This window comes from Lissotriton helveticus, chromosome 1_2 (assembly GCF_964261635.1).
Source record: "Lissotriton helveticus chromosome 1_2, aLisHel1.1, whole genome shotgun sequence".
NCBI lineage: Eukaryota > Metazoa > Chordata > Amphibia > Caudata > Salamandridae > Lissotriton > Lissotriton helveticus.
In genome coordinates this window covers 331,429,337-331,453,111 of record NC_136058.1, presented here as the reverse complement: position 1 = coordinate 331,453,111, position 23,775 = coordinate 331,429,337, and the positions used below count along the sequence as shown (strand labels likewise).

The 23,775-nt window shown below is 50.5% G+C and overlaps 1 protein-coding gene across 2 annotated transcripts in view; it reads right to left on the bottom strand.

Annotated features, from left to right (window-relative positions):
• Window positions 1-22,929, bottom strand: part of LOC144803190 (uncharacterized) — a 29,176-nt gene extending 6,247 nt beyond the window's left edge. The window contains exon 1 of one of the 2 annotated variants that reach the window (XM_078671851.1): window positions 22,526-22,929. The gene's annotated coding sequence lies outside the window, so the exon portion shown is untranslated. The remainder of the gene's footprint in view (window positions 1-22,525) is intronic. The other variant, XM_078671852.1, reaches the window with a different exon arrangement.
• Window positions 22,930-23,775: the final 846 nt, after the last annotated feature.

Below are 23,775 nucleotides of genomic sequence, written 5' to 3'. Positions count from 1 at the left end.
GGTGAAGAATTCTGCTCTGCCAGCGGAGCTCACAAAGTTATCCCAAAAACTCTATGAAGTGATGCAGAACAGAGTTTTTTCACAAGCGGTTCGCCAACGGTAAGGTGGAGAGCGCTTGTGAGAAAAAATAACATGCTAGACCGCCAGGTGAAATTTCTCATTGCTGGAGGTCGCGGCAGGTCCCGACCACTCGAGTGTTTAAATCTGCCATTCTCGTTGATGAAGCTGCCAATCAAGTAGAATGTCAACTCGAGTTGCAGAAAGCAACAGCACCCTCTGGTCCAACGTATAGTGCCATTTGTGCTGATTTTACAGTGCAGGACAAACTCCTGGCACTAAAAATCAGTGCGAGCAGCGCAACTTAACAAAATCTGCCACTTGCGGAAGTCCGCGGAGTGCGGCTGAGTTTCTCTGGCACTTCGTGGAGTTCCGCAAAGTAAAACTCTGCGAACTACACCAAGGACTAATCAAAACGTGACAGATATCCTGTCTGCCTTATTATAATTGCCACAGGATGTAATGCATCTAAATCAGGCCTTTGGTGTACATTGTGTCCAGTGTGGCTAGCTGGGCTTGAAGGATCTTGTGGTTTGTGGGTCTCTCACTGCTTTGAGGTCACCGCCAGGCAGAACTTCTGTCACCTGCGCCTTGTGCAGATCTTCCTTCCAGGCAGGACTTTTGTCAGCTGTGCCTTGTGCAGACCTTCCTTTCTAGGCAGGACTTTCGTCAGCTGTGTCTTGTGCAGATCTTCCATTCAGGCTGCGGCTTCTGTCAGCTGTGCCTTGTGTAGATCTTCCTTTCAAGGCAGGACTTCTGTCAGCGGTGCCTTATGCAGATCTTCCTTCCACCCTGCCTGGAAGGAAGATCTGCACAAGGCACCGTTGACAGAAGTCCTCAGTCAGCTTCATCTTGTGCAGATCTTCCTTCCAGGCAGGGGCTTTTGTAAGCTGCGCCTTGTGCAGATCTTCCTTCCAGGCAGAACTTCTGTCAGCTGCGCCTTGTGCGGATCTTCCTTCGATATAGGGGCTTCTGTCAGCTGCGCCTTGTGCAAATCTTCCTTCGATATAGGGGCTTCTGTCAGCTGAGCCTTGTGCAGATCTTCCTTCCAGGGTGGACTTCTGTCAGCTGCTCCTTGTGCAGATCTTCCATCCAGGCTGGACTTCAGTCAGCGGTGGCTTGTGCGGATCTTCCTTCCAGGCTGGACTTCTCTCAGCTGCGCCTTGTGCAGATCTTCCTTCCAGGCAGGACTTCTCTCAGCTGTGCCTTGTGCTGATCTTCCTTCCAGGCAGGACTTCTCTCAGCTGTGTCTTGTGCGGATCTTCCTTCTAGGCACAGTTTCTGTCAGCTGTGCCCTCTGCAGATCTTCCTTCCAGACAGGACTTCTGTCAGCTGCATCTTGTGCGGATTGTCCTTCAAAGCGGGGACTTCTGTCAGCGGGGCCTTTTGCTGATTTTTGATTTCCCTGTATTACACAAGGATGTCATTTTGGGAGGTGTCTGGCTCCCCTGTCGCCACACTGGAATGGTGGATTGTTATGACTTTTGTTTTATGTGTTCCTAGCGTTTAACATTTCTTTTCTTTATCTCTGTTACTAGTAGCGGATACTTCACCAGGGAGCGTGTGAAGGTCGCAGGGATCGGCGTACCCTAATTTGCTTTATACTTTGCCCTCCCATTATCTTTTAAACTTGCTAATATTGTGCTGAGTAGTACTATGGTTTCGTACATGCTTCTCCAGCACACCCCCGGATGTTGTGCTATGAAGAGAGATCTACAGCTCGCAGAAGTTGCGCCTAAGGCAAGCTCGTCTATGCCCGTTCATGTTCAGACTGTGCTAATCGCCGGTCCTCCTGCTGGTATCACCCCCATCCGACTATTCATATCTGCTACTCATGGGATGAGCTGCTCGCTTTTAAACCTTTAGGTAAGCCTTGTTTAGGCCCTACTTTGATTGCATCTGATACTATAGCCGAGAATAGTTGCCCAGATTGTAAGCTCACTCTGAACACCTCCAGGAATCGCACTTATCTCTCCTGCACCGCATGTCTTCAGGTTACCCACTCCTCAGAGAGAAATCAGAGGCATGTTTATTAATGCATGGTCTCTAACTGAGAGTGCATCCTATTTTGCGGACTTCCTAGAAGCTTGGACACTGGATTTTGTTTTCATCACTGAGACCTGAGCATATGCTTAATCCGACCCAGATCTAATTGTTCTGACATCCCCGGTTTTTCCAATTGCAGGCTTGATTATTTGGGGAAAGGGGCGTTGGGTTAGCAATCATTTACCGGGACAACCTCAATGCCTCTTTTGAGACATTACTGGCCGCATCTGATTATGAAGCACTTGCATATAAAATTCCTCTTTCTAAGCATTACTCCTTCAATGGGGTACTTATTTACCAACCCCCAGACCCTAGGACAGCCTTCTTAAATAGTAACAATCAGCTCTAGGACATTAAACCCAATTCCCTCGATTTCACTCTACTCGGTGACTACAATTTCCATCTTGAAAATTCTGCGGATAAAGATAGGGTCGATCTCTCAGACCCTGGGGCAAGTCTCACCCCGTTAGTGACAGCTCTGACACACTCAGCCGGCCACTTATTAGATGGTATTTTCTCAGACAATCTCTCTCTTCAAGTCACTACTGCACGTCCACTTCTCTGGTAGGACCATCGTGCAGTTATGCTTCAACTGAATTTGGAAGCGGATGTTCTCATGTTCATCCTCAGCCGCTGGGGTCCTTATGCTGCTCCTGGCATAAAATGATCCCTGAACTATTGATGGCACAGCTCACTCTATCTATGCCTGAGATTACTGCAGATTTCGATGCAGCCACGTATGTATATCGTCAGTGGATTGACTCCAGTCTACATTTGCTTGCTCCATTTAAAAATCCGAAAAATAGAAGATTTTTTCCCTCCAAAGTTTGGTTTGACGAGAACGTTAGAGCTCACTAACAAACCTGCAGAAGGCTAGAAAGGAAATGGCACATTCACTATGATCCCTGTGATAAGATCCCATACAAGCAGGCCATTTGGGCCGACCAGACAGAAGTCAGCTGTGCCTTGTGCTGATCTTCCTTCCAGGCAGGACTTCTGTCAGCGGTGCCTTGTGCAGATCTTCCTTCCAGACAAGGGCTTCTTTAACCCGTTCCATGCTGATGACGGAACCGCTCCGTCATCAGCCGCGGTCGCGCTGTGCTGATGACGGAGCGGTTCCGTCATGGCCCGCCCAGCTCGATAGAACGCTCATGCGCGGCGCGAATTCCGCGCCTGCGCTGAGCTTTCTATTGAGCGGGGCGGGCCGTGACGGAACCGCTCCATCACGAGCACAGCTCAACCGACGCTGGTGACGGAGTGGTTCCGTCACCAGCATGCGACGCCGCGCGGCCGCCCAAAACACGTAGCACTGCGGCGGAATAGCCGCCGCAGTAAAGGGTTTAATCAATGATCAGTTCAAAGGTCGGGAGAGGTAGAACTGGTAGGTCATCTTCTTTATTGCAGTTCAACTGGTCAAGCCACAGAGCTGGAGCTCTGAGATGAAGGAGAGTCTGGATTTTCTGAGCTCCTTAGAACATTAAGACAGTTCTACCGCATCCAGCACACACTACAAGACACCAAAAGTCCACGCTACAAGTGCTGCTCCAAGGTTTAATTCAAACACTGCTTCTGAACATCCCCAGGCAAATGCCAACTAGAGAATAAACATCCTGCCTGCACCAGCAGAGTGCAGAAAACTTTTGAAGCACCTCGAGGTACATGGACTTTCTCTATCTGTCATAATTGAAGATATTAATCCTTGGTAACATCAATCCCCTTTGGACAAGGTCCTCCATTTTGCTATCAGAATATAATTCATCCTGCGCACACACAAACCCTCAAGTACATATTGCATGAAGCTGGGTGGTTCTCACCCAAAAGAGGGTCCTCCACAAATTGCTGACACCCCCTGGACAGCCGTGGCAACACACAGACCAAGTACACCCCCTCTGGGATTACCATTCTATCTGCAAGCATCCCGACTCAGATCTTTCAACCTTCTCTGTTACTGTCTTTGGAACGGCCTGTCACTGAGATTCGAGGAAGCTCCACACTCGGTGAGCTCAGAGTTGCCTTCTAAAACCATCTCATGAGAGTGGAAGAAAAGAGCATTGCCAGGAGTGTTGTTGATGCGTTGCCAGGAGTGTTCACGGCAGTTACATTCCTGGTGCAGTTGGGTGAGTGGTGAATAATCTTACCCTTAGCCTACCGATGACACGAGAGTTTGAATACCACATAGATATTGCCCTTTGTGGGGAGTGTGGGGGGTGCACAGCGCCCACTCTCATCGACTATTCACCAGAATGTAACGTGGCCAACTAATAACCTTTGGAAAAAGTAGTTTTGCGTATATCAGACTTAAACTGTTTAGTAGTAGGCAAATCCTAAACTTTCTGTGCCTCTGTCCCCTGATCTGACAATGTATGCACCTCGAAAGAGGCTGGATGGAAGGAATAAACATGAAAGGCATGTTCCCAGCACAAACCACCAGCATGGATTTCATTCACTCGTTCACAGCTGCTTAACTGCAGGTCTCCGCACTCCATATCAGCATCTCTAAAGGCAAACAATGTTGAAGCAAAGGGAGGGAGAGAGCCCGTATGACCCTCTAACCCTCTAGAGCCTAGACCGCCTACTAGAAAACGACGACGAAGGACAGGACTCTAACAGGATAAACTGATCCAACTCAAATATGAGGTCAACGTATCATTTATCGCCTTAATGGTGCAAAAGACACTCTGGAATGAAATCAATACTATTTGAATAATCAATGTTAGATTTAGAATAGAGGCATTGCTGTGCTGCAATAAAAGAAATAACCAGCAACAATAGCTATTCTCACAACAAATGTACTTATTTCAAGTTTGGCTTAAATATTTTAAAAGAATTAGACAAATTGACAACTGATAGACAACATCATAAAGCTTACCAACCTTTTCTTATAAATGTTACTGGTACTTTTAGAGCAATACAAAGGTTAAGGAAAAGCAGAAGTATCAAGGTAGACAGTGAAACCACAATGGAGAACAATAAACCCTTATTAATAGTGACCACATAACAACAGTCTCCCCGTAGGAGTGCCTAATTACAAAAGACCTGCTAATACAGTGAACAACTACAGTGCATCAAACTGTGAATTTGACATTGGCCTATCAAAACATTTGAATTCTCCGTTTGTTCTTCTTGTTAGGTGTTGATCCTGGAAGATATAGGTCGATGGGTTTCGGGCTTGTGCTTTATGTAAGCTTCAGGACTTCGTGCAACGAATCGTCACCCAAACATCACACCATTTTGCGGAGGCCATTGGGGTGACAGTTGGTCGCTTAAAATGGAGTCCCACGATAAAAGAACTGTTCGAAGAAGCACAGGGGTTATCACCTTCTCAAAAGGCATGTCCTCTGTTTAGATAGCTGTCCAGAGGACCAGAGACCTGGGTGGAACCATCAATGTAAGCCCGGAGCCGCCATGGCTAATTTGTAATCATGGGTCAGTTTGCTTGTGTGGTGGGGCAAATATTTGTAGTATGCTGATATGGTTGGGTTGGGTTGCAAACACGATCCACAAACTGGCATGTGGACACTCACTACGGGATCCTTGCTGCCTGGCAGCTCCTGCCACCCAGCATCAAACAAGCAGGACTTGTATAGCTGAGCTGTGTGCGCCCTGCCAGGCTGTTCCAGTTGTGCTGGCATCACCGAGCTGCACTAGATGAGTGCGGACAATGGAGCAGACCACCCAAGGGTGCGAAAAACCTGGAGGTTCCCCGTGACAAAGAGTAATTTTTTGAAAGATTACTGTGAGGTTACATCCATGTTCGATTGCCCATCATCTAACATGGCACAAGATGGGCAATATTGTCAGCAATCCAGACATGAAGGGTGTAACTTTGGACACAAGGGTGGAGGGATGGAGTCAGGACGACCTTTTAGAACGGTCACACTTACTGTGCTCATGTTGTAAGTATTCCCGCATGGAGGCAGCATCATCGCTACCTGCTGTGAGCAGCAATCACTCTCCACAAAGTCCTTGTTTGTGCAGCAGAAGAAAATGGATGATGAAATGCAACCAGGGAAACCGGTAAACCCAGACAGGGAATAAGCATTCAGGGTCTGAAAATACCACAGAAAAATGGGTGGCAATCATATGGGCTTTGTTGTAACTCAAGTTGCTTTCCAGCCCGACACGAAGAGCCGCTGTTTCAAGATAAGCATCACTGATAGCGAACCCCTGTAGGCGGGGGCACATTGCCTAGTTTCTGCAAGTCTTCCGGGATGACCTTCCGCCATAACTACTTGGGCAGACATCTGAATGTGTCTTCATGGAGACACTGTCACACCAGCGAGCTGCGCATGGAGAGGAAATGAAAGAGACAGCGATGGTCTGTCTCAGTCTTTGCCCCAGAGCTGGCCGTGTTATTCATCGCCAAATTTTAGGAGAAATTTACCTATGATAGCAATCCATTTGTGCATCATATCCACAAATGGTTTCGGTTTATTGATTAAATTGTTTGCATTTGGGATGGACAAGAGGATATCTTAAATGTGTTTATTGAATAGTTGAATGCCATATCAGTAGATATACAATTCTGTGTGTCCAGTAGCCAGTCATCTATCAAATTTTTGGATGTAGCAGTCTTTGGCTACAATGGCCGATTATGAACTACATTGTTTACCAAATCAAGGGTTAGTAACAATGCCCTGCATTATACTAGTCATCATCCACGCAGTTTATGTGACAATTTGCCTTAGAGCCAATTTCTCCGAATAAGACGGATTTGCTCAGGTAAATGTGATTATTTCATGAATGCAGAAATTCTTGAGAACAAATTAAAGTAACGCGGATACCCAAACAAGTTGCTGAAAATACGATGAAACGTGCTTGGTGGACTCCAAGAGAGACCCTTCTGGTACACAGACCAGCACATGACAAGTTAGAATGCATGGTATGCATCTCCACATTTTGTTCAAAGACTACCTGTAGGAAAGTGGGTTTCTGTTGTAGTAACCCCCCACTTTTTGCCAGACCACTGATGCACTTTGACTTGATGTGCCCTGGTACCCTGCCAATCAGGTTCCCAGGGCCTGTATTCTTTCCCCAAAACTAACCCAATTGGCCTCTCTGGCCACAGGTCAGCCCCTGGTAAATCGTAATACAGATACCCAGGGCACTGTGACCAGGGAAGACCTCTAAGGGCTGCAGCACTTATTGTGCCACCCTTAGAGGCCCTGTACCTCTACACACACACACACACACACACACTGCCTTTGCAGACTGCGTGTTTTGATACAGAAGAAAGAGAAGAGTCGACATGGCACACATCCTTGTGTGATCAAAAAATATGAGAATAGTCTGTGCACACCCTATTTCTACAATGTGAAACCAAATAATTTGTCAAAGTTAACAACTGCTGGTGGGAAACCACTAGTATACCAAGCGCACTGCTGCTATAAAGTATAACACCTTAGCGCATATTCATACAAAACATACATAGCATTTTAAGTAAACATGTTGGCTTGAAATTGAAACACGAAGACATACAATTATTTCATTGTATTGAAATCATGTATATTGCACAACAATGAATATTACTGTGACAATTTGTGTTGAGGAAATAATATAGTTTACACAATAGTGAGTCCACTATACAAAAATAATTGCTGAATACTTGTGATTAAGTAAATCGTCTTGGTCATGCCCAATGCATTTTGGGATTTATCCCTTCTTCAGGGGCACTGGTAAAAAGAAAAACATACAATGAAAGGAACATTACTAAAACTGTTACATTAATATTGTTATAACAGTGATGCAACGCACAACAATGTCCAAAGAAGGAACTAGCAGTGTACAAAAGAAACATATCAACTCTAATGTGCCTACTTGCAGTCAAAACAGAACGATGCTGAAGATGATAAAAACACCGTAAGCCACCGAGATGTGGTTGAAAGAAAATGTGTAAATATCTAGTTGTATTAATACAAAGTGTGTGCCATGCCTACAACACACTGCCCTGGCCTAGATCAGCCACCACTCCAGCTTGGTGCACTATACCAGTGGTGAGGGTACAGGTGAATGAGCCCTGTACCCCTTCAGTGCCCAAGTCTATTCTTGGTCATTGTAAGTACATTGCTTACATTAACAGTATATGGTGCTGGGAGTTTGTCATTATGAACTCCGCAACACCATAATGGCTACACTGAAACCTGGGAAGTTTGGTATCCAACTTCTCAGCACATTAAACCCACACTGATGCCCGTACCTCATGTATTTTTATCTGAAGTGTTTTAGTGCGCCAAATTATATTTTGTACTGGAGGATTAAAATTAGAACTGGTTATAGGGAGTCACATATATAATCTCCTTTTTACGTACAAAGGAAATAACAGGAGTTGGAATTTTTGTATATTAAAGCTATTATGTGGAATTTCTTTCGTGGTGGTATATATGTATAATTAACAGATCTTGTGTGGATGTGATTCAGTAGAGTGGATTGATTGGTGGCTAAACCTATTTGGTGATACTTAAAAAAAAAACTTTTTTATTAAAATAAATCAGCTCCAAAACAGCGACACTGTAAAACATCCGATGGCAAATGGACATACAATTGATAATGACATACACAGTAGTCGTCTTGAACATCTCGATCTGCATACATAGTCTGAAATTCACGCACCACATTAGCTAGCTGCAGAATAAGATTGGGTATCCACCAAATCCCCCCTGTACGGCCTCCACGCCCCCAGATCTTTTCCCACTTCTTGGGACACCCTCTACTCTTATATATCACTTTTTCAGCCCTTTGGCACCAATCTAGATCATTACCCCACTCTTCCACTGTTGGCAATACATTACTGCCCCACAATCTTGCAATATTGCACTTGGCGGCCATACTTGCCAATGCCAGCCAGGCCATATCCCACCTAGGCCAGGTGATGTCACTCGTCACACCCAAGATGTGCCAGCGTGCCTCTAGAGGGACCTCCTCGCCAACCACTTCAGACATTATATTCGCCAGCCTGGACCAATAACCCCGGATCCTGGCGCAATCCCACAAAATGTGGAAGAAAGTGCCTTGCTCTCCACAGCCCCTCAAACAGAACGGCGAGTCAACATACCCAATACGGTATTGCGTCGTGCGCGGGGTATAGGAGCGATGAAGGATGCGCAGCTGAACTAGTCCAAAATGGGCCCGAATCGCCACCTCCCGGGGGCTCTGCAGGGCTTCTCTCCATTCATCTTCCTCTAACAACCCAACCTCCGATTCCCATTTTTCTCGTAAAGACTGCAGGGGATCATTCAGGTTATTAATAAGCTTTTTATACGTGAGGAAAATGGTCTTATCAATCATAGGGTCCAGCAACAATCTATCTTCCAGAGGGGCGTAGTCAGGCAGCTGGTACCCGTGGTGAAGGTGTTGGTAGATAGCATGTTCAAGTTGCTGGTAGTGAAGGAACTCCCCCTTCCCCATCTGAAATTCCGCCTGCAGGGCAGAGAACTCTAGCATGTCCCCTCTCTTCCATATGTCACCCAACACATCTATGCCAATTAGGCTCCATTTGCGAAGGCCTTTCAATTTCGCAACCTCAGGAAGATAAGTCCCAGCCCACAGCGGGGTTTGTGCCGTGAGTTTCGCCTCCCACCCCAGCAGTTTTGTCGCCCTCCTCCATGCCACCACAACCGCTGCTGTCGACGGTGGCAGATGTAAGCATCCTCAACCCCTACGATACAGTGCGTCCAAGTAGGTACCACTGCCTAATACCATGCGGTCCACCCTATATGCCGGTTCCTCCATCGGGGCGAACACCCACCCATTGACGTTGACTAATTGCGCCACCCAATAGTAGAGGCTAACATCTGGGACTGCTAGTCCTCCCTCATAGACCTCTCTCTGGCGTTTCATCAGAGCAATTCTCGGGCATCCCCCTCCCCAAAGTAGTGTACGCCGTTCCGAGTCAATCTCCCGGAAGACCTTCTCCGGGACTGGAAAGGGAGTGCTCTGCAGAGCGTACAGCAAACGGGGAAGGGCCACCATTTTAAATAGGACAGCCCGTCCCATCAAGGAGAGCGGGAGAGTTCTCCAATGTGCTACATCCCCACGTAGCCCCTCCAATTGAGTGTACATGTTCAGACGCATGAACTCCTCCTCCGATGTGGTCACCAGTGATGGGGAGGGGCTGTGGTCACCAGTGATGGGGGAGGGGCTGCTGGTCACCAGTGATGGGGAGGGGCTGTGGTCACCAGTGATGGGAGAGGGGCTGTGGTCACGAGTGATGGGGGAGGGGCTGTGGTCACCAGTGATGAGGGAGGGGCTGTGGTCACCAGTGATGGGGAGGGGCTGTGGTCACCAGTGATGATGGAGGGGCGGCGGGTCACCAGTGATGGGGAGGGGCTGTGGTCACCAGTGATGGGGGAGGGGCTGTGGTCACCAGTGATAGGGAAGGGCTGTGGTCACCAGTGATGTGGCAGGGGCTGTGGTCCCCAGTGATGAGGGAGGGGCTGCGGGTCACCAGTCATGGAGGAGAGGCTGTGGCCTCGGGTCACAAGTCCCTAGGGTAACCAGCTGGCACAGGTGCAAATTCAGGAGAGTGAGTGTAAAAATTCAGGACAAAAGGTCAAAATTCAGGACAGAAATTTGGGACAAAAGGTGCGTTTTCAGACACATCAGAGGAAGTCGTACAATAGTGCATAAGTAAGTAAATAGACCACCAACATAATACATGTCAAAATACGTTTATATTAAGTTGAGACAGTTGTGTAACTCCCTGTTTTGGTATGTGCACAGTTTTGAGCAACTGTGCAGGTCTTTTTGTGGTATTTCATATGATGTATTGTTTTCAGTTTGGGGTTCCTTTGAAGTGTTGTCCCACCTGCACTGCACGGGATGCAGACGCCTTCAGCCTTCATTACACCCCTTCACCAAAGACCTCCCTCTGCACAGATTCCCTCACTATCAACCTCCCAGGGTGCCCCTCATCGCTGTATAGACCCTCGCTCATGTGTATGTCATTTATAGTGGTGCTCAGTCCAATGTAGGGTGTTGAGCGCTTTAGCTCACACACTTATTGTTCAGAGACAATGACTCATATAAGAATGTAAATCAATATATAGTTAATGTTACTTAAGACAAGGAGGGCTACAGCGTGCAAGAGTCACATGGCATCCATTCTGGTAGCCTCTATATGAAGAGCCACTGAAATAATGCAGCTCAGAGGGCCAAATTATGCTGCAGGGTTGACTAAATTATTTGGTAACACAAAGGAATGTATGCAGCATAATGCTGCAAATTTTGTCATAGTGTTACCATATTATTTTCTCATTTTTGCACATTTTAAAACTTTCTGGTCGTAGGTTGCACCTCATCAGTACCCGTATAACACCCAAATATAGTCATATGCAAAGGAAGGTGACCCGTCGACCTTTACAATACATCACTGCCTTTTTAGTTATTTTTTAACCTTTTGAGGTAGCAACTGTTTTTAAATTATAATCTCCATCTATATTCAGCTAATGATGGATTATGTGGCACATGCGACAAATCCATAATCATGCGAAAACTGTTGAAGCCGCACAATTGCATAATTCCAGTGACCCCAAATACAAACTGAGGATATAACACATAACATAGCGGTGGGGGTTGTCTTTACAATTATAATACAAATAAATACTTTACTCTGCATGTTACACTTTGTGCTTTACAAGAGATGCATTATGCCTCTATGCTTTTTTATGATGAGTCAAAACCGGGATTAGTGAAACCTCAGATCTCTCCAAGAGATACACTAATCACCAGAGGTACAATAGACAGTTTTGTTATGGCCCGAAAATTGCAGTAGCGCAAAGCACTCAGAAGTCTTTGCCTTTCATCCTGTTGGATATTTCAAAATGTAGCTTAGTCCTCCAGCATGCAGTGCCCTAGGCCTATGCAGAGGAGGGCACACCACATGCTGTAACTACACAAGGGCCCATTGCAAGAGAGTAGGCAGAAAAATAAATTAACCACACTTTATATGGCACTAAATAAAGGAGGATAGTGAGCTATCCTGGTCTTTCCTTTTGAAGTCTGTGAAAATTGTTCCCCTGATAAAAGTTAGCAAAAATAATGCAAAATTGTGCTTTTTACAGCTGGAAAGAAACTTAGTCAAAAACTGCATTTACCTATTTTGATTGTTTGTCTTTTATTTTTTCCGTCTTTTCATTTTCTTTTTTTCCTTATGTCCTTCTTTCTATCCACCTTTGTTCTCTTTCTTCTTTACATCCTCCATTTATTTTCTTTCCATCTTTCTGTCTGTGAACCTTTTCATTTCGTCTCTCAGTCTCTCTCTATTCTTTAAATTCATATTTCACTTTCTTTTCATATTTCCATTTTCCACATTAACATTCATTTGGTTTCATTTTTCCCATTTAATCATCCTCTTGTCCTTCCTTCCATTGTTAAATCTAAATCTTTCTCTTTCTTTCCAGCTTTCTTTCATTATTTGCATTCTATTTTTCCTTCGCTTTCTCCTGCTATTTGGCTTGTGCTTTTTTTTATTTACTATTATCATAATTTTTCTGTCGCCACTTTTGGCTACTTCGGCACCCTCTGCACCCGCCACCCCCCCCCCTCCCACACACACACACACACACTCAAGCTGCATCACAGTGATTATTCTAGCTTTATTTACTTGTTATTCTGTCCTGTGCTGCTCTTTGAGCCACAGATCAAAGGAAGGGCCATGAAACACTTATCTGACTCGGCAGATGTAAGCATCCTCAACCCCTACGATACAGTGCGTCCAAGTAGGTACCACTGCCTAATACCATGTGGTCCACCCTATATGCCGGTTCCTCCATCGGGGCGAACACCCACCCATTGACGTTGACTAATTGCGCCACCCAATAGTAGAGGCTAACATCTGGGACTGCTAGTCCTCCCTCATAGACCTCTCTCTGGCGTTTCATCAGAGCAATTCTCGGGCATCCCCCTCCCCAAAGTAGTGTACGCCGTTCCGAGTCAATCTCCCGGAAGACCTTCTCCGGGACTGGAAAGGGAGTGCTCTGCAGAGCGTACAGCAAACGGGGAAGGGCCACCATTTTAAATAGGACAGCCCGTCCCATCAAGGAGAGCGGGAGAGTTCTCCAATGTGCTACATCCCCACGTAGCCGCTCCAATTGAGTGTACATGTTCAGACGCATGAACTCCTCCTCCGATGTCGTAATCCAGATACCCAAGTATCGGAAAGTCTCTTTCCATGCCAGCCCCTGGCATTCTGCCGCTAAGTCCGGCAGAGGTCCTGCCATCAGTTGACCCAGGGATTTGTCCCAGTTAATGCGGTACCCGAATCATTTGCCAAACAAGCTCAGGATCAGCATGTGCCTCCGAATAGATTCGGCCGTTTTTTGGACATACATCAGCACATCGGCAGCGTACAGCGATATACGGTCCTCCCAGCCGCCCCCCAAGTCAATGCCCCACACCATGGGATCAGTCCGCACCCAAGCCGCCACTGGCTCCAGGGCCAGGGCAAATAGTGTCGGGGAAAGCGGACAGCCCTGCCTCGTGCCCCGCCCCAGTGGAAACTCCCTGGATAGGGCACCGTTTACGCGGACCCTTGCGAGCGGCGCCGTGTACAACAACCTCACCCATGCTCGGAAATTGTCACCAAAGCCCAGTCTGGCCAAAACTGCGTAGATATACTGCCATTCCACACTATCAAAGGCCATATGGCCATCAGGTGAAAGTAGAGCCGCCAGCACTGTCGGCGACTAATTGCGCCGCCCAATAGTAGAGCCTAACATCTGGGACTGCTAGTCCTCCCTCATAGACCTCTCTCTGGCGTTTCGTCAGAGCAATTCTCGAGCATCCCCCTCCCCAAAGTAGTGTACGCAGTTCCGAGTCAATCGCCCGGAAGACCTTCTCCGGGACTGGAAAGGGAGTGCTCTGCAGAGCGTACAGCAAACGGGGAAGGGCCATCATTTTAAATAGGACAGCCCGTCCCATCAAGGAGAGCGGGAGAGTTCTCCAATGTGCTACATCCCCACGTAGTGGCTCAAATTGAGCATACATGTTCAGACGCATGAACTCCTCCTCCGATGTCGTAATCCAGATACCCAAGTATCGGAAAGTCTCTTTCCGTGCCAGCCCCTGGCATTCTGCTGCTAAGTCCGGCAGAGGTCCTGCCATCAGATGACCCAGGGATTTGTCCCAGTTAATGCGGTACCCGGAGTATTCGCCAAACAAGCTCAGGAGCAGCGTGTGCCTCCGAATAGATTCGGCCGTTTTTTGGACATACATCAGCACATCGGCAGAGTACAACGATATACACTCCTCCCAGCCGCCCCCCAAGTCAATGCCCCACACCATGGGATCAGTTCGCACCCAAGCCGCCAGCAGCTCCAGGGCCAGGGCAAATAGTGTCGGGGAAAGCTGACAGCCCAGCCTCGTGCCCCACCTCAGTGGAAACTCCCTGGATAGGGCACCATTTACACGGACCCTTGCGAGCAGCGCTGTGTACAACAACCTCACCCATGCTCGGAAATTGTGACCAAAGCCCAGTCTGGCCAAAACTGCGTAGATATACTGCCATTCCCCACTATCAGTGACCATATGAGCATCGAGTGAAAGTAGAGCCGCCAGCACTGTCGGGCGATCGTGTACCGCTTGTAGCACTCCAAATACGCGTCGCAAGTGAGCCTTGTGTTCCTGTGGGGCATAAAGCCCGATTGATCCGGGTGGATCAGGGATTGAATGACCACCCCCAACCTGGTGGCTAGGAATTTGCCCAGGATCTTGGTTTCATAATTAAGGAGTGAAATGGGCCTGTAGGAGCTGCATGAATCCTGTGGCTTGGCAGACTTATGTATCACCACTATTGTGGCAGATCGGAGTCCTCTCGGGAGCAGCCCTTCCTGCTTGGCCTCATTAAACATCCATAACATATGTGGAGCAACCCTTCCCGACACACATCTAAACGCCTCCGCCGGGAACCCATTAGGACCTGGTGCCTTCCCCGCCTGCCGGTCTCCCATGGCCGCCTCGACTTCCTCCACCGTGATATCCGACTCCAGGATTGCCCTGTCATCAGGATCTAAGCAGGGCAGAGGTATGTCATGTAAGAAGTCGTCGCACTCCCACTCCCGCTTCTCAGTGTGCGGCTGATAAATAGTCTCGTAGTATTGTGCAAATGTCTCAGCTATGTCAGCACTGGTGTCTCGCATAGTCCCAGCTGTGGTCCGGATTCCAGGTACCCAGTTACGGTCCCTGTCCCGTTTCTCAAGCCAGGCTATCATCTTATTCGCTTTATCCCCCAGGTCATAGACGCGCCACTGCGTAGCTATAGCACGCGATCTCGCCTCGTCAGCCAACACATCCCTTAGTTCTTTTTCTTTGAGGCGCAGTTTGTGGCTGATTTCCTGCTCCCGATCCTGTGACTCCCCCCGTAGCGCACTCCAAGGCGTGAATCTCTGCTTCCAGACTATCAATTTGGGCATATTTTTCTTTTCTTCATTTCCCTGTCTCCGCCTGCACAAAGTCCCTGGCAACAGTTTTGTAAGCCTCCCAGAGGGTACACTGAGATCTAACTAAGCCCACATTTTCATCAAAGTATTGGTCCACTCGCTCCCCCAAACTGTTCCTGAAACTCCTGGTCCTTGAACAAGAAGACATCCAACCTGGGAGGGGCAGACCAATCCCTCATGGGGCATGGTCAGATATTCCTCTGGCTTTATGACAACTACTTTGAAAAAGGCCTCCTGCGTCCCACCTGTGCAAAGAGGTAATCAATCCTGGACCCCGACCCGTGCGCCACAGAGATGTGCATGTTTTGTCTAAGGTGGGATTGTGTGCCCTCCATAGGTCCACCAAACCCATCGTATGTATGAAGTCCCGCATTTGACGTCCACCCCCAGTCAGGCAGAGCCGCTGACCTAGCCATGTCTCCGGCCATCACCTCGTTCATGTACCCCCCATGATTAGGACTCCGGCCGGCATATCCAAGAGCTATTTCCCTATATCTGGGAGAGTGGTGTCGTGCAGTTTTAGAGGAATATAGACAGAGCAGAGATTAAGCGTGCGTCCCTCCCACCGCCCAGATACCGCCGCATAGCGCCCCAGAGAATCCAACCATCTGCACTCAATCACCATAGGGAGTGAGTTTTTCACTAGGTTTCCGGTACCCCTGGAGCCCGTGGTGAAGCCTGCCTGGGCCTGCAGTGTGTACCAAAATCTGTTAAGGGCCTTGTAGTGATTACCTATCAGATGTGTCTCCTGGAGGAAGACTACGTCTGGGGCATGTCTGTGGAGATACTGGAGGACCATGGTGCGCTTTATCTTGTTCTGCAGACCATTAACGTTCCAAGACAATATATTAATCCTCTGTGCCTTCGGTGTATGCATCATAAACAGCTGAAATAACAAACCTTAGAGGTGTGTGCCCACCCTCACCGCCACCAGCCACCCTCATGTCCATCGTGAGTGCCAATTGAGCCCAAAAACAGTATCTTGTACAAGCCAAAATGTAACCTGCAAACATTCAACTGCCCCCCCTACCCTCCTGTGCCCTCCCCCTCTCTGCTACCCTGCTTCTCAGGACAACATGATCCGATACACCCCAACCAGCAGAGCGTCTGTCGCCCATAAACAAAAACTTAGGGGGAGTGTCTGCTAAAACCAATTGGGCAACCTGAGGGGTTCGCCCAGCCCACATTCTATATCTCATGCCACTGTAAGAACGCTTCCTAGGGGAGACAAGACAAGCAGTATAGATAGTACAACCTGATATATGTATCAAACCCTCCCCCCCCAATTGGCCATGCCCGCTTTGGATGTCAAATTGGGATCCATCGTCACATCCATCAGTCAGTGAGGGCAGGTACACCGCGTTGCAGCAAAGTCCCAACAATTTGACACTCATACTTTACGTAAGCTCCAACTTGGCCCTCCCAGCCAGGCATCCTCCGCCACTTCATTCGAGATCCGGCAAGGCAGAAAGACTCCTCGACCTGTGTCCGCCAGGCCCTGCAGGACAGCCACACCGCCGTCACTCTCTCCCCGCTGACCACGTGGAGGAGGTTGGGTAGCGAAACATGGTGTTTCTCCAGTTGTCTCTCGGCCGTGGATTATTGGGTTGCTTCATATGCTCCTCCAACCAAGCGTGAGCGTCCTCCGTGGACGTGAAGAAGGACTTCCCATGCAAAAGAAGCTTGAGACGCGCCGGGAAAAACATCATGTACTTAATGTCACGATCCCGAAGCACCTTTTTGACTCCGTCGTACGACTGACGCTCCTGTTGGACCTTGAGGGTAAAATCGGGAAAGAACCGGATGGTGGCATTGTCGATCCTAAGGTCTCCGTGCTGCCGGGCAGCCTGCAAGATGGCGTCTCGATCCCTATAATTAAGGACCCAGGCAATAATCGTTCTTGGAGGAGCCCCGGGGCGCGGCGGGGGGATCGGAGCCCTGTGCGCTTTCTTAATAACAAAGAACTTTGAGAGTCTTTTGGGCTTTAGCTGGTTCAGGATAATTTACTCTTGGAACAAGTCGATACTCGGCCCCTCCATTTTCTCCGGCACTCCCACCACTCAAATATTGTTCCTTCGGACCCTCCCTTCCTGGTCCTCCAGCCTGGCCTCCATTTGCTTCTGCTGGCAGGTCAACTGCTGGACCTGGTCCTTCAGCATTTTGGTGGTGCGTTGGAGCTCGGTGATCGCCGCAGCGTTTTGAGTGGCCTTCTCCGAGGTCTTATTCAGGTCCGCCCGCTGGAGAGCCATTTCTATGATGACTTTATCGATTTTAGTTTCCAGCGTCGTGCCCTAGGCTTGTATGGCCTGCATGATGGAGGCCAGGAATGACTCCACGGTGCGGACCGGACCCTCAAGAGGAGCACCTTCCGCCCCCCCCCCCAGTCGAAGCCATGTAGTTGTTCATTGTGTTGGTCTGCGTGGTGGTAGACTTCTTGGGCTTCATTTTATCTCTGTACGGGCCCCCGACACCATGCGCTATGTCCGCCGTACACCTGCTACCGCCCCGTCAGGCTGTCCCCCTATCGCTGCTGGAGCTGACTAGTCCGAGCCAGGTACTAGGCCGCCTGGAGAGGATCGCTGGCAGAAGGTTCAGTCCCCCCGGACCCTACGCACTACACCCCGGACTGTCGGGCCGCTTCACAGACACCAAGTCAAGTGGTGCCCTCCTCTCCGTGTGCCAAATTCTACTGTCCAGTGAGCCACTCTCCTGTTGTGAAGAAAGCAGCGTGTCATTCTTGTGCTCCGCCGATCCCAGGCTATTCCTCCCAGGAAGGCCGGTGAAATCGTGGGGGTCCTACCCACTCTTGCGGCAACTCTCCCCCAGGATACGGAGAACTTGGGCCCCCACTCCGCCTTTTCAGGGACCAGATGCTCCCCGCAGCTCCCGGGCGTCTCCCACTGACCTGGCCCAGCACACACCTCCACTTCTCGGCTGCCTCAGGTCCCACTGTGCCAGCACAAGGGGGCCAGATTCCTCCTAGAGCGCCGCCATTAACCGCAGGGGGACACCGGGGTGAGCGTGCGCCTCGCGCCTCCTTCCTGTTGCCGCTTACGCTCCTTTACAAGGCCTGTCTCCGGAGCCCTCACTGCCTCCTCATCCGCAGTAGGGCCAAGTCCGGCCGGCCCCGCCTCGATGGGCCGCCGCTTTTCCTTGGATCCGGCACCGACTCCCTACTACTGCACCCGACCCCACTGGCACTCGAGGCCGGTGCTTCGTTGTCGGGTCTTCCGGCGGGAAGGCCGCTGGAGGCCCCACAGCCACCGGGCCTCGAATCTCCGCCGATCACGGACGGAGAGGAACCGGAGTTGCCCCCACCGGCTCCGGACCACTTCTGGGCACCGAATCCGGTATCCGCAGCTCTCGCGCGGCAGGATGAAAGCAGGATTTATCGGGCTAATGGCTCACCCCCGGCAGCGCCACGATTCTATGCGGCCATCTTGGTTGCCGCCAGGCCACACCCCCCATTTGGTGATTCTTAGAGAATATTTTATTTTCTACTCTTCATTGAAGACCAGATCTCCAGAGGACAGCGGACCTGTCCAGAAAACTTCTAACTTCAAGGATTTCGAACAATTGAACTCTGAAGTTCTGTCGTCTGACCTTCTCAACTCTCAACCCACCTCCCAGCCTGGCCACCGTGACTATAAACCTGTCAATTTATAAAGATGTGTTTTCTTCTTGGTTTCAGTGTCTAAAAGGAGTCAGCCCAGTATGGTTATGGTATGCCTCTCCTGGAGTTCACGGGCCTAAGTGTTCCTTCCTGGTATAAAGAACGGGTGACAGAGGGCGTCCCAGCCCAGTGCCCCAGGCGATCTGAAGTTGAGCCCATTTACGTAAACCCAGGCCATAAGCTGTGTGTCCAGCAGCTTTATGAGTGATCTCAAACTCCCTGAGCCTAAATGTCTCAATCATAAAAGGCTATTCCAGGGAGTCAAACACCTTATCAGCATCACAGCCTTCACGTGTGTGTTTTCATGATGCAGCACTGCGAATACCGTCCGTAGATGAACCACTATGGATTTATGAGGGACAAATCCCAACTGTACCGGGGAGACTATTCTCTCTAGTAGGAGGGATAGCCGAGTCGCATCACCTCAGGCAGGAATTTATTATCACAGTGAAGCAGTGACAGAGGACGATAAGAGGTACACTTAGCCGGATCTGTCCAAAGCTTGGGGAGTGCTGATATGATTGTGTCCCTTATAGACAGCAGAGACACACCACCCTTTAATGCCTCGGCATACACCTCCGGCAGATATGCGTCCAGTATTTATTTCTAAGCTTTGTAAATCTCTACACCTGACCTTCAGATCATTGAGCTTTTCCTCCTCCGGGGCGTCTATAGCTGCAACGATCTGTTGCCCAGAGATCGATGGCTTATGATGGGATGTGAGATCCAATTTATATAGCGCTGCACAGCTAGATCGGGAAAAAAGTGTCCAGTCGCTAGTATAAGCACATAAATCACACAGCCCCTGAACATGTACAGAAAGGTTTTGATTTGTTTCCTGAAAGAACTCATGTTTTCTTGGGCGTACAGGGCAGGTGGGAGGACATTCCATTCCAGGTACCTGCCGTCACCACAGGCAGAGAACAGCCATCTATTCTGATTTACATAAACTTAGAAACTTTACGCAGCAAAGTATAATGGGATCTCACCACTCGGCAAGCTGATACCAGGCAAAAAGCGAGGACAGATAAGAATGAACCAGCTGATTGTAGAGCGTTTATGACAAAGTGCTTTATATTGACATCTTTTCAGATAGACAGGCCGATCCTTAGAGTTAGAACGGCTGTAACTACTGGAGCAGACATCTGGAAGTAATGTTGTCTAAAAGACTCTGATTGGTTGCTACGGAGGGCAAGAACAAGAAGGTTGGGCTTTGATGTATCCCAGAGTCATTACCAGAGCCTGGGATAAACTCAAACATTCCAACCATCATTTTGTATTATTCATAAATATGCCAGGTGTGCCCAGATGTGGATCTCATGCTCGCTGCACCGCTGGAATCAAATCGCACCCTACAGTCAAGGCCCAGATCCGGTCTTAGGTTGATTGTGTTCCAGTTCAGAAGGGATCCGGATTGGCTCTTCAGGCTGGACTGATCCTATTGGAAGGAGTCTAAAGCTGATTTGCATATGTCTGCTTCCTGTTTGAGGTGGCATTGTGGGAGAACAACCAATTGATCTCTCTCTCCGGCTTGACCAGGTGAGGACCTGCACGTGAGCCGGAGTCTAGTGAGGACGAGGATGTGATCAGGGCCTGTTGAGCACCAGTATGTGAGTCAGGGGATTATGAGGACCAGGACGTGAGCAGGAGTCTAGTGAGGACCAGGATGTGATCAGGGCCTTGTGAGGATCAGGACGTGTGTCGGAGCCTGGTAGGGACCAGGACGTGAGCCTCTCTTCCTCTGCACCCCTAGACAGGCCTCTCCTCATGCACCCGTGCACAGGCCTCAACTCCTCTGCACCCCTGGACAGGCCTCATTTCCTCTGCACCCCTGCACAGGCCTCACCTCATCTGCTCCCCTCTACAGGCCTCTCGTCCTCTGCACCCCTGGACAGGCCTCTCCTCATCTGCACCCCTGGATAGGCTTCTCCTCATCTGCACCCCTGGACAGGCCTCTCCTCCTCTGCACCCTTGGACAGGCCTCTCCGCCTCTGCTCCCCTGGACAGGACTCTGCTCTTCTGCACCCCTGTTATGGCATCTCCTCCTCTGCATCCCTGGACAGGCCTCTCGGCGCTTCTCGCAGGAACTATCGGTGAAGGATTCTCATTAAGGACAGAGGAGCCTGGAGTTCATTCCACGCCATACAGCGCCTCTGACTCCGCCCTGAGCCTCGGGGCGCTATGCATAGGCACCGAAGAGAGACACCCCTCCGCTGGACAGGCCTCTCCTCCTCTGCACCCCTAGACAGCTGGACAGGCCTCTCCTCCTAGGCTTCCCTGGGCAGGCTTCACCTCCTGTGCACCCCTGGACAGGCCTCACCTCCTCTGCACTCCTGGACAGGGGCCTCTCCTCCTTTGCACCCCTGGACAGGCCTCTCCCTCTCTGCCCGCCCTGGACAGACCTTGCCTTCCCATCACCGCTGGACAGGCCCTACCTCCTCTGCACCCCTGGACAGGCCTCTCCCCTGCACCCAAGGACAGGCCTCACCACCTCTGCACCCCCTTGGACAGGCCTCACCTCCTCTGAACCCCGGGACAGGCCTCCCTTCCTCTGCAACTCTGGACAGGCCTCTCCTCTTCTGCACCCCTGGACAGGCCTCTCCTCCTCTTCACACCGGGACAGGCCTCACCTCCTCTGCACCCCTGGACAGTCGTCACCTCCTCTGCACCCCTGGACAGGCCTTACTTCCTCTGCATCCTTTGGACAGGCCTCACCTCCTCTGCACCCCTGAACAGGCCTCACCTCCTCTACACCCCTGGACAGGCCTCTCCTCCTCTGTAGCCCCATGGACAGGCCTCACCTCCTCGGCACACCTGGACAGGCCTCACCTCCTGGGAACCCCTGAACAGGCCTCACCTCCTGGGAACCCCTAAAAAGGCCTCAGCTCCTCTGCACCCCTGGACAGGCATCACCTCCCATGCACCCCTGGACAGGCATCACCTCCTCTGCACCCCTGGACAGGCCTCACCTCCTCCTCTGCACCCCTGGACAGGCCTCACCTCCTCCTCTGCACTCCTTGACAGGCCTCACCGCCCTTGCACCCCTGGACAGGCCTCTCCTCCTCTGTAGCCCCCTGGACAGGCCTCACCTCCTCAGCACACCTGGACAGGCCTCACCTCCTGGGAACCCCTAAACAGACCTCACCTCCTGGGAACCCCTAAACAGGCCTTACCTCCTGGGAACCCCTAAACAGGCCTCAGCTCCTCTGCACCCCTGGACAGGCATCACCTCCCATGCACCCCTGGACAGGCATCACCTCCTCTGCACCCCTGGACAGGCCTCACCTCCTCCTCTGCACCCCTGGACAGGCCTCACCTCCTCCTCTGCACTCCTGGACAGGCCTCATCTCCTCCTCTGCACTCCTGGACAGGCCTCATCTCCTCCTCTGCACCCCTGGACAGGCCTCACCTCCTCCTCTGCACCCCTGGACAGGCCTCACCTCCTCCTCTGCACTCCTGGACAGGCCTTATCTCCTCCTCTGCACTCCTGGGCAGGCCTCACCACCTCTGCACCCCTGGACAGTCCTCTCTTCCTCTGCACTCCTGGACAAGCCTCACCGCCTCTTCATCCCTGGACAGGCCTCACCTCCTCCTCACGCCTTTGGACAGGCCTCTCCTCCTCTGCCCCTCCTCTGGACAGGCCTCTCGGTGAAGATTTCTGATTAAGGACAGAGGAGCCCCGAGTTCATTCCACCTCATCCAGCGCCTCTGACTCCACCCTGAGCCTCGGTGCGCTATGCACAGGCCCCGAAGAGAGACGCTGCTCCCCTGGACCTGCCCAGAGGCAGGACTGTGGCTCGGACAGAGGGCGCTTTAATACCACACACCAGACACGAGGCGCTACACACCAGGCACGAGGCGCTACACACCAGGCACGTGTTCATCCCTCAGAATGAGGGGAATGAGGGAAATGTCCTGATCCATTTCCATCTTTCAGCCCCGGGACCTGGTTCCGGTGATGCTGTTGCCCCCCATCAATGATCCGTCCTCAAAAAGTGACCTTAAACCCGGAAGCGTCCTCTCTGGGAGGGGGCAGATCTCCGGGGGTATTTCTGACTTGTTGTGGTGATGATCGTGTCTTGTGCATCTGACACTGTACCCCACTCCTGATGTCTGTCCCTCTGGGGGTGTTATACTGTGTGCACAACTTGTGAAAATAAATGTTTAATACGAGGCGCCTTGACCCCCCCCCCCCCCCTTCACGCTTTATAAACGTCCTAAAATAAATACAGAATAAACCCCTCCTGCTATAAACTGCTGCTGCCTCCCCCTGGGGGCACCTGTAGTAGGTTAGAAGGGGCCCCTCCGGTGCCTCCTGTGGGAGGGGCCCCTCTGCTTCTCCTTGTGGGAGGGGCCCCTCTGCTGCTCCTTGTGGGAGGGGCCCTTCTGCTGCTCCTTGTGGGAGGGGCCCTTCTGCTTCTCTATTAAGGACGCCCCCCCCCTGCGTCTCCTTATAGAAGGGGGCCCCCTGCTTCTGCTTGTGGGTGGGGCCCCTCTGCTGCTCCTTGTGGGAGGGGCCCCACTGCTGCTCCTTGTGGGAGGGGCCCCTCTGCTGCTCCTTGTGGG